An 11060-nucleotide genomic window follows, 5' to 3' on the forward strand; every position below is an offset into this window, starting at 1 on the left:
GACAGTCTGATCTCCCAACAGTATTTCCTATGCATGCTAAAAAGGCAGTCCATAGGTTCCTCCTCCTCCTTAATTTTTGCAAGTCAATCCAAATGAGGATTTATTTCACGCCCACAACCTTTGAGCCTCAAAGAGCAGCCTCCGTCTCTTTAGAATGCTTCTCAGGGAAACTAAGAGTGAGCTTCTTCCCCGCAGGTCTTCCCGGAGTTTGCAGCTGCGCATTCAAATTTAGCCAGTGTTTTGCAACAGCAGGGGAAGCTCCAGGAGGCCCTCATGCACTACAAGGAGGCCATCAGGTGAGCTTCCAAAGCCATGGGGAAAATAGATTGAAAGAGCTCCTCCTTACTGTATTTTAATCTTTTGCTGGAAGCCGCCCAGAGTGGCTGGGTATAAATAATAAATTATTGTTGCTGTTGTTAATAATTATTATTACTCCTCATGCGCTGGTCTGGTGCCTGTGGGAAAGCTCTCCTCTTGTGGATAAAGCACTTTCTCTTTTTCTTTTAGGTTTTTTTATTTTTTATTTTTATTTTTATTTTATTTTTTGTCCCTTGAAGGACAGCCAAATTTAAATAACAATTCGACACACAGCTGCGAGGCATTTGCGAGCTTTTTTGCGGAGAAGGTCCTGTTGCTCTGCCATGACCTCCCTGCCAATTTGGATACAATAAAGGAACTGGAGGCCCCTCGACTGTCCTCGGGTCCAGTATTGGACCACTTTGACCGGATATCCCCAGCCGATGTGGACAGACTCCTCCGAGCTGGAAAGCCCACCACCTGTCCTCTTGACCCGTGCCCGTCCTGGCTGATTAGAGCGTGTCCAGACGAGGTGCGGGCCCCCCTGGGGGATATCATCAATTTGTCCCTTGGCACTGGGATATTCCCAGGGGAACTGAAGGAGGCAGTGGTGTGTCTGCTCTTAAAGAAAACATCATTAGATCCTTTAGATCTATCCAATTACCGCCCGGTTTCGAATCTTCCATTCCTGGGTAAGGTGATTGAGAGAGCGGTTGCTGAACAGCTTGGTAGGTTTCTGGATGAAACATCTGCTCTCGATCCATTCCAGTCCGGCTTCCGCGCTGGTCATGGGACCGAGACGGCTCTGGTTGCCCTAACAGATGATCTCCGCAGGCAGCTGGATCGAGGCGGGTCGGGGCTGCTGATTCTTCTAGACCTGTCAGCAGCCTTCGACATGGTCGATCACGAACTTCTGGACCACCGCCTTGCCGACGTGGGGATCCAGGGCACAGTCCTTCAATGGCTGCGCTCGTTTCTCTCCGGTCGGGGACAGAGGGTGGCGCTTGGGGGGGGAATTGTCATCGCGCCACTCCTTGGTGTGTGGAGTGCCTCAGAGTGCGATACTCTCCCCGATGCTTTTTAACATCTTTATGCGCCCCCTCGCCCAGCTTGTCCGGAGTTTTTGGCTGGGTTGCCATCAGTATGCCGATGACACCCAACTCTATCTGTTGATGGATGGCCATCCTTACTCGGCCCCAGATACACTGACCAGATGTCTGGAAGCTGTGGCTGGATGGTTACGTGGGAGCCGGTTGAAGTTAAATCCTTCGAAGACAGAGGTCCTCTGGCTGGGACGGAGCGATATGGGATTGAGGGGGCAACTCCCATCTCTTGCATGGGTGCAATTAGTGCCAGCATCGTCCGTTAAGAGTTTGGGTGTAATCTTCGACACCTCCCTTTCCATGGAGGCGCAGATTACAGCTATAACAAAGGCGGCATTTTTTCATCTCCGCCAAGCTAAGCAGTTGGCTCCTTATCTCTCTCACCCTGACCTAGCCACTGTGATCCACGCGACGGTCACCTCCAGACTGGATTATTGTAACTCGCTCTACGTGGGGCTGCCCTTGAGACTGACCCAGAAACTCCAGCGGGTGCAGAATGCCGCGGCGAGACTCCTTACGGGGTCTTTGCTGCGAGATCATATCCATCTGGTGCTGTACCAGCTGCACTGGCTCCCGGTGGAGTACAGGATCAGGTTTAAGGTGCTGGTTTTAACCTTTAAAGCCCTATACGGCCTAGGACCCTCGTACCTATGGGACTGCCTCTCCTGGTATGTCCCACAGAGAAATTTACGGTCTGCAAATAAAAACACCCTAAAGATCCCAGGTCACAGAGAGGTTAGGTTGGCCTCAACTAGAGCCAGGGCCTTCTCGGCTGCGGCTCCAATCTGGTGGAACGCTCTGTCACAAGAGACTAGGGCCCTGTGGGACCTGACATCCTTCCGTAGGGCCTGCAAGACAGAGCTGTTCCACCAGGCCTTTGGTCAGGGCGCAGACTGACTCCCTCCTCTGGCAACCTGCACAGAATTTTGCTTGATGGTTGCCATTAATTTGATTTTAATTTGATTTAATTAATTTTATAATGAATGTTTTAAAATGTTGGACTATTTTGATTGTTGTTAGCCGCCCTGAGCCCGGCTTCGGCTGGGGAGGGCAGGATATAAATATTATTATTATTATTATTATTATTATTATTATTATTATTATTATTATTATTATTCAGTTTTTTTATTTTATCATTTTATTTCCATACACTCCAAACATTTTCAATATATACAATACTGGGATTATACAAACCCCTTGGACTCTCCCCCACCCCCCACCCCCCGTTTCCATATTTTGCCATCTTTTCTTGCATGTAATTACAATGATTCGTTCTATTCCATTTCCTTATTTGCTACTTTGGCTTCATCAATGTTATATCAATCCTGCCTGTGGAAAACCATCTAATTCGATTTTAATTTGATCCCGATTTGTTTTTAGGAGGTAATTTAATTATTGTTTGATTTTATACTAATGTTATATATTTGATGTTAGCTGCCCTAAGACCGGTTTCGGCCAGGGAGGGCGGGATACAATTATTATTATTATTATTATTATTATTATTATTATTATTATTATTATTATTATTATTTCTAAATATGTATCTTTAAGGTATTCAATAAATTTTTCCCATTCTTGTTTAATTTTTTTATATATATAAATAGTTTTTATTACGTTTTAGCATTTTATATTCAACACAAACATCATTCTTGCAGACAGCATAGATGAATCCCAATCTCCCCCAGCTTCCCTCTTCTGGTTTTTTAAATATTTACTTCTCCTGCCTATCTCATTCTCCCTTAATTTTGCCATCTTTGAACTAACGATGGTTATATCCTTAAGGTTTTTGCACCATGCTTTTTCACATTTCATCTTCATTATTTTCCCCATTTTGTCCTTTTAACTTTTTTCTTTGCTTAAATTTCCTATCATCTTGATGTCTGATCTTCACAGTCATTTTGATAATCCACTCTTCTTTTGTTGGGACCTTCTCTTCCTTCCACATCCGGGCTAAGAACATTCTGGCATAAATAGAATACACTGTCTTTTTAGGTCTCTTGGTATTTCTTCACCCGTTAAACCTATTAGAAAGGCTTCTGGTTTTTACACAAATGTTCTCTCCCCCCCCCCCCCAGTTAATTATACAGTGGTACCTTGGTTCTCAAACTGAATGTGTTCCAAAACCAAGGTGCACTTTCCCATAGAAAGTCATGCAAAACGGATTAATCCGTACCAGACTTTGAAAAACAATCCCTAAAACAGCCATTTAACATGAATTTTACTATCTAACGAGACCACTGATCCCTAAAATGAAAGCAGTCATCCATGTACTGTACTCTAAAATAAATACAACAGTCTTGTAAATGATAAAAATGAAAATTATTTTTTTTCCTCACCTGCACTGATGATAGTCATTGTTCGGATGGGGACCGGGGCTTCTATCCGTTTCTGCAATCACACAATCAATCAATCAATCAATCAATCAGTAACTAAACTGGGATCCGCACAGTCGCAAAAACAAATGAACCAAAAAAGCCTCCGAAACAAAAACACCACATAAATTGCAAAAACCAAAGCACCAAACTTAATCTGTTCCCGAAGTCTGTTTGATTGGTGCAGGCGCCCCAGAAAGAATAGCTGACAGCCAAATTTGATGTTTGGCTTCCGAAAAACGCCTGGAAACTGGAACACTTTTTCTGGGTTTTCGGCATTTGGGAACCAAAGCGTTTGAGTAGTAGTAATAATAATAATAATAATTTGTTTTTGTTTGTATCCCACCCTCGCCGGCCAAGGCTGGGCTCAGAGCAGCTAACATCATAAAAACAACACAACGAGCCTAAAAGCAGACATCAAGTAATTCAAATAAAAATTAATTCAGACAAGTTAAAATCCGGGCAGGTGGCAATTATTAGGGTGGAATTGAGAGTGATTAATAATTGCCAGAATTGAGGAGCATGGAATTTCCCAAAAGGAAAGTGCTGCTTGTCCGTATGAAGAGGATGCCACAATGCTGTATAAAAAACCTTCTGTATAAAGAAACCTGTATAAAAAACATTTGAGAACCAAGGTCTCACTGTCTCACATGACCACTAGGGTGGTTCATAAAAAACACTTTTTTGAAGATGCCTGCTCCCAAGGTCTTATCTTACTACACTAGGGATTATATAGCTATATCTGAAATTTTGTGCATATCAGTTAATATCTCAACCCTCCATGAAAATAGCTGTTTTCTTGGACGTTTTCCTATTTTGTGAAGGCTTTGGAGAAGGCATTTTTAAAAAAAGTTTTTTTAATGAACTGCCCTAAAGACCACCGTATAGGATAGAAAGAGCCTTCTTGACCCTTACATTTCCAGCGTAACTTCAGAGTATTTTTGTACCAAAATGGCACTTTTTCTCTCCCCCTCCATGTCAGAATCAGTCCCACTTTTGCAGACGCCTATTCCAACATGGGGAACACCTTGAAGGAAATGCAAGACGTCCAGGGAGCTCTGCAATGCTACACAAGAGCAATCCAGATAAATCCTGCGTTTGCCGATGCCCACAGCAACCTCACTTCCATCCATAAGGTAAGCTTTGTGTCTCTGCTAAATCTATTTAAAAAAAAAAAAAAAACTGGGGGGGGGGGCAGCAGGGGAATCTTAGTTTTTACAAAAGGAAAACAACTGGCAAAAGCCGTCCCAAACCGAGATGGGGCACAAAAAGAAAAAGGGGAGAATTGGAATTTATGCTGGAAGTCTGAGGAGGCAGAGGGCACGCCGATACGTTTATGGTGGGGCTACAGAAATGTTAAAAAATTCATGAGGAAATAAAAAAGATGATCAGAATTAATTTAGAGGGGAAAACCAGAGGCATATTTACTGAGTATAAGAGGTAAAGAAATACCACAAGATGGGAAGATATTATTCTTATACGTGACAGCTGCAGCAAGGCTACTCCTTGCACAAAACTAGAACAGGAAATATATACCCACAAAGGATGACTGGATAAAGAAACTAATTGAATTTATAGAACTGGCAAGGTCAAGTGCAGTAATAAGGTACCAATCAAACTGGAAAATAAAAATATAATGGAAATGGTTTGAAGATTATGTGTTCAAGTACTGCTCAAAAACTAACATGTTGATATGTTTGGTTTAATGTTTGTAAATCTGGTTTATAATAATAATAAATAGTAAGTTAAAAGAGTTAAGAAATATAAATTTAGATAAAAATTGCAATGTGAATGTGAGTGAAGGAAGTCACGTGGGTATTTGGGTAAATGCTGAGTTGTGTATAGGGTTAGATGTGGGGAATCCATATATGTAATGTATAGTGTTGAAAATGTACGGCAACTAGCATGTAAAATGAAATCAAAAATAAATAAATAAATAAATAAATAAATAAATAGGGGGAAATAAAAATGGCAATGTGAAATATTATATAGGAGGGTGAGGGGCGGTGGAGGGAAGCCACAAGGGTGGTTTTAATGTCTGAAATTTTGGGTGGTAGGGTAATACGAATTTTGTTTTGTGTCTATGTGTTTGTTTGTAAATAATTTTTTTAAAAGGAAAATGAAAAAATTGCTATTTTTACTTTGAAATAAAAATGGGGGGGGGAGGTCTTATACGGGTGATTGGGTGGGTGAATGGCTCATTTTCTTAAATTTGAGCCTCCCCAAATAGAGGGTGGCTTATATAGACGGAAAGTATGGTGGAGTTCCACACCCAAAAATCTCATTGTGACTTCCAATCACCCCTACGTCACATTTCCGATGGCGCCCTTTTGCTCGTCTCTCCTAGATCTCAAAATGCATTGGTTTTGTCATATTTCCTGCTGTCCTTTGTCAATCCACACCTGCCAAAGAATTTAAATTTTCCCAACATTTTTTTTTAGACCACACATGTCCAGCGTGTGGCCGGGGAGCGTAACCTGGTTTACTTACTGGGGCAACCCCCCCCCCCCAAATGCTCAACAACTTCAATCCTAAAAAGAGCTCAACAACCTTGGGGTTAAATCCTAAAACAGCTCAACAAATTTGCCCCGCCCTCATGTCAAATCTGGCCCTCTTTGGGAAAATTTGGGCACCCCTGTAAATTTAGACAATACAGTCCTATCTCGGGTTAAATATGCTTCAGGATGAATATTTTTGGGTTGCGCTCCGCAGTGACCCAGAAGTAACGGAGCACGTTACTTGCGGGTTTCGCCGCATGCACAGACCCTCAAAATGATGTCATGCGCAGAAGCGGCGAATTGCGACGTGCAGATGCGGGTTGCATTCGCTTCAGGATGCGAACGGGGCTCCGGAACGGATCCCATTCACATCCAGAGGTACCACTGTACTCTGCAAGTGTCCTGTTCTCTATGAAATGTTTCTTCCAAAACCTCTCGTAATTCTGCCTGTATTATAATCTTGCTAATTCTGCGTATTTTAGCCTTTTTGCTAGCTACGCCAACTTAGTAGGGATGGGATTCTCCTTTCCATCCTTTGTCTGTTAAGATTCTCGCTGCGGCTATTGTAGACACTGTGACTTGCCATTGTTTTATAACCATTTATTGTAACATTTATTCTATGATCAATTACAATAATCATTCATTGTAATATTCATTTATTGTACGATTAATTACAATTTATTGTAATTGTTAAGAGTAGGTTTCTATTGAATTTTTACATGCTGATACTCAATATTATTCTATAGCATGGGGAGGCAAACTACGGCCCCATGGCCTTCTCAATCTAGCCGGGAGTCGGCATGTTTTGACACGAGTATAATGTGTCCTTTTATTTAAAATGCACCTCTGGGTTATTTGTGGGACATAGGAATGCGTTCCTTTTTCCCCCTCCCCAAAATCTAGTCTGGCCCCCACAAGGTCTAAGGGACAGTGGACGGCCCCCTGCTGAAAAAGTTTGCCGACCCCTGTTCTATTCCAATGATTGTTGAATGTTACTTTATAAGTCTACCAGGTGTGGATCATCGTGCCTTCTGTCTGTTCTTCATCTTTGGTTTTGATGGTTGAGAAAAAAAGCTAGTGGCAATTGCTGAAATATCCCTCCCTTTCTAGGATTCCGGAAACATCCCAGAGGCAATTGCTTCGTATCGCACCGCCTTGAAACTGAAGCCGGATTTTCCTGACGCTTACTGCAACCTGGCGCACTGTTTGCAGGTGAGGCAGAGTTTTAAGGGCCAACACTCCCAGGGTTTCCGGCATTTGGGAACCGAGGCGTTTGAGTCCCAAGGTACCACGGTAATGGTAAAAGCGTCACCTAATTCAGGAATTGTCCAATGTCACTTTAGAGACCAACTCAGTTTGTTCTGTGTCTAAGCTTTCATGTGCAGGCAGACTTATTCAGATACACTGAAGCGGAAGTCCCCACACCCTGATATTTAGAGGGAGGGTGGGGCGGGGTATTTCTCTGAACGGTAGTAGGACTCAATCGGTATGGTCAACCTGTGGACGACTGTGTCTCATTACATATCCTAAAACTATTTCAGGTCATCTGTGTACCATCCCTTGTTTTTTCAGTCATTCACAGTTGCCAGCAGGTGGACCATACCCATTGACTCCTACTACCCTTCGGAGAAAAACCCCAACTCACCCTCCCACTATATATCAGGGTCTGGGGGCTTCTCCTTACTCTTATATAGCAGGGTCTGGGGACTTCTCCCTCTGTATATCAGGGTCTGGGGACTTCCGCTTCAGTGTATCTGAAGAAGTGTGCATGCACACAAAAGCTTATATCAGGCATCCCCAACCTGTGCCCCCCCCCCGATGTTTTGGCCTACAACTCCCATGATCCCTAGCTAACAGGACCAGTGGTCGGGGATGATGGGAATTGTAGTCTAAAACATCTGGAGGGCCGAAGGCTTGGGGTGCCTGGCTTATACCAAGAACAAACTTTGTTGGTCTCTAAGGCACTACTGGACAATTTTAATATATTTTGACTTCATCAGACCAATACGGCTACCTACCTGAATCTAGAACCCTGGTTTTCTTTGCCCCCTTTCAGATCGTCTGTGATTGGACCGATTATGACGAGAGAATGAAGAAGCTTGTCAGTATTGTGGCTGACCAGCTGGAGAAGAACCGGCTCCCTTCGGTGCACCCGCATCACAGCATGCTGTATCCACTGTCTCACGGCTTCCGAAAGGCTATTGCCGAGAGACATGGGAACCTTTGCCTGGACAAGGTGGGTCTATGCTGTGAAGAGGTGTGCGCCGCTCCGTTCCGTCAGAGTTTGAATGCTTTCATGTTGGCTTTGGATATATAATAATATATAATAATTTATTATTTCTACCCTGCCCATCTGTCTGGGTATCCTCAGCCACTCTGGGTGGCTGCCAACCAAATATTAAAAACACAAGACAGCATTAAATATTTAAAAACTTCCCTAAACAGGGCTGCCTTCAGATGTCTTTTAAAAGTGAGATAATTGCTTATTTCTTTGACATCTGATGGAAGGGCGTTCCACAGGGCGGCCGTCACCACGAGAAGGCCCTCTGCCTGCTTCCCTGTAACTTGGCTTCTTGCAGGGAGGGAAGCGCCAGAAGGCCCTCGGGAGAGGGACCCCGGTGTCCGGGGTGGAGATGCTCCTTCAGGTCTACTGGGCCGAGGCCATTGAGGGCTTTCAAGGTCAGCACCGACACTATGAATTGTGCTTGGAAACGTACTGGGAGCCAAAGCAGATCTCTTGGGACCGGTGGTATGTGGTCTCAGTCAGACTGGATTTAAATCCTTTATTTTACAGAAAGGTTTGATCTTGCTGGCATCCTCTTAATATTGACAACCAGAGGAAAGTTTCATCTGCTGGGCTGTTTAGGGCTTTCAAGGTCAGCACCAACACTTTGAATTGTGCCCGGAAACGTACTGGGAGTCAATGCAGGTCTTTCAAGACTGGTGTTATGTGGTCTCTGCGGCTGTTCACGGCCCCCAGTCTGGCTACCACATTCTGGATTAATTGCAGTAAGGTAGCCCCACATAGAGCGCATTGCAGTCGTCCAAGCTGGAGATAACAAGAGCATGCGCCACTCTGGCAAGAGAGTCCGTGGGCAGGGAGGGTCTTATCCTGCATCCCAGATAGAGCTGCCCTGGACACAGAACAGACCTGTGCCTCCATGGGTCCAAAATGACCCCCAGACTGTGCAGCTGGTCCTTCAGGGGCACAGTTGCCCCGTTCAGGACCAGGGAGTCCCCCCCACCCGCCCACACACCACAAAACTTCAGTCTTGTCAGGATTCAACCTCAACCAGTTAGCTGCCATCCACCCTCCAACCGCCTCGAGGCACCCGCACAGGAACTCCACCGCCTTTGCCGGCTCTGATTTGAAAGAGAGGTAGAGCTCTCTATCAGGCTTCCTCAACCTTGGCCCTCCTGATGCTTTTGGCCTACAGCTCCATGGTCCCTAGCTAGCAGGTCTAGTGGTCAGGGATGATGGGCACTGTAGTTTGAAAACAGCTGGAGGGCCAAGGTTTAGGAAGCCTGCTCTGTATTGGCGCCAATGGCTGTTAAGCGAAAAAATTCCAGGGTGAGTGACTCCTTGACAGCCTAGCTCACCGGGGCACTTGTCCCCCATGGGTCCATGCTGTCAGTAAAAGGAGGAAGTCCCAGCCCGGTAATTTGGAGCAAAACAGTGGTCAGTAGACCATGATTCTTACTGTTGCACCACAGGTCTGCCCAGGAGTAAGAACCCCGAGCATGGGGCAATGTCAACTTTTAAAACTTCCTTCTTCCCCCCAGAATACACTTCAAGCAGCATCGTTGATACATCATCACTACATCACTAGCACATCACAAATGAGGAGGGGTATACAAGGGTTATGCATTCACTATGAGGTCCCTTTATCAGACCCCTTAAATCTCCATCACTGAAAGAACAATAAAACTCTTGACACGTCCTTTCCCACTGGACTTGTCTGGAGATGGGCATTCAGAACACCTGCCTTGCTAAACTGCCTTGGCAGATGTCTATGGTTGCCCCCTTGGTCCCTCCCTTGGTGGGGTGCCGTGTATGTGCTCTCAGGCTTGGGGAATTCTGGCGGGATGCCCTGTTCCTGCTGCCTACATGACTTCCTGCTTCTTGGCTCATGGAGGGAGGTGGAGCCCAAATTCGTTCAAATGGCGGAATGAGGAGAGTCGGTTAAAGCATAGATTTTCTGCGTGTCTTTCTTGGGCTGTCAAGTCAAAGGTATGTATATTTGTAACATTGGAACAACTTCAAAGATGTGGCCTCATGTCCCCCACCCCCATGTCATTTCCGTAACCCGGCTTTCTTGAATCCCCTTGCTAGATCAACGTGCTCCACAAGCCGCCTTATGAGCACCCCAAGGACCTGAAAGGCAGTGAGGGCCGGCTCCGCGTTGGCTACCTGAGCTCTGACTTTGGGAACCACCCCACCTCCCATCTCATGCAGTGCATCCCAGGCATGCACAATTCGGACAAATTTGAGGTGAGGTGCACAAGAGGGCAGCTGTGTGAGTAGCTCAGGCGGCAGAGCGCTGAGACTCTGAATCTTGGGGTCATGGGTACGAGCCCCACGTTGGGCCAAACGAATGAATACAGCCTAGGACCGCCTCTCCACGGAGGATCTAACAGTCTGCAAATAAAAAAATGTTAGAGGTCCTGGGCTTCAGGGAGATTAGGCTGGCCTCGACCAGGGCCAGGGCCTTTTCAGCCTTGGCCCCGGCCTGGTGGAACTCTCTGCCACAAGAGATCAGGACCCTGTGGGATCTGACATCTTTCTGCAG

The 11060-nt window shown here is 45.2% G+C and overlaps 1 pseudogene across 1 annotated transcript; it reads left to right on the top strand.

Moving 5' to 3' along the window:
* Positions 1 to 7384: 7384 nt before the first annotated feature.
* LOC308578076 (UDP-N-acetylglucosamine--peptide N-acetylglucosaminyltransferase 110 kDa subunit pseudogene) lies at positions 7385 to 10795 on the top strand (annotated as a pseudogene). The gene is made up of 3 exons: positions 7385 to 7482; positions 8327 to 8506; positions 10604 to 10795. The product of its transcript is annotated as a UDP-N-acetylglucosamine--peptide N-acetylglucosaminyltransferase 110 kDa subunit pseudogene (transcript).
* Positions 10796 to 11060: the final 265 nt, after the last annotated feature.

The sequence above is a fragment of the Podarcis bocagei genome (genome assembly GCF_964188305.1).
Source record: "Podarcis bocagei genome assembly, chromosome: W".
Classification (NCBI taxonomy): domain Eukaryota; kingdom Metazoa; phylum Chordata; class Lepidosauria; order Squamata; family Lacertidae; genus Podarcis; species Podarcis bocagei.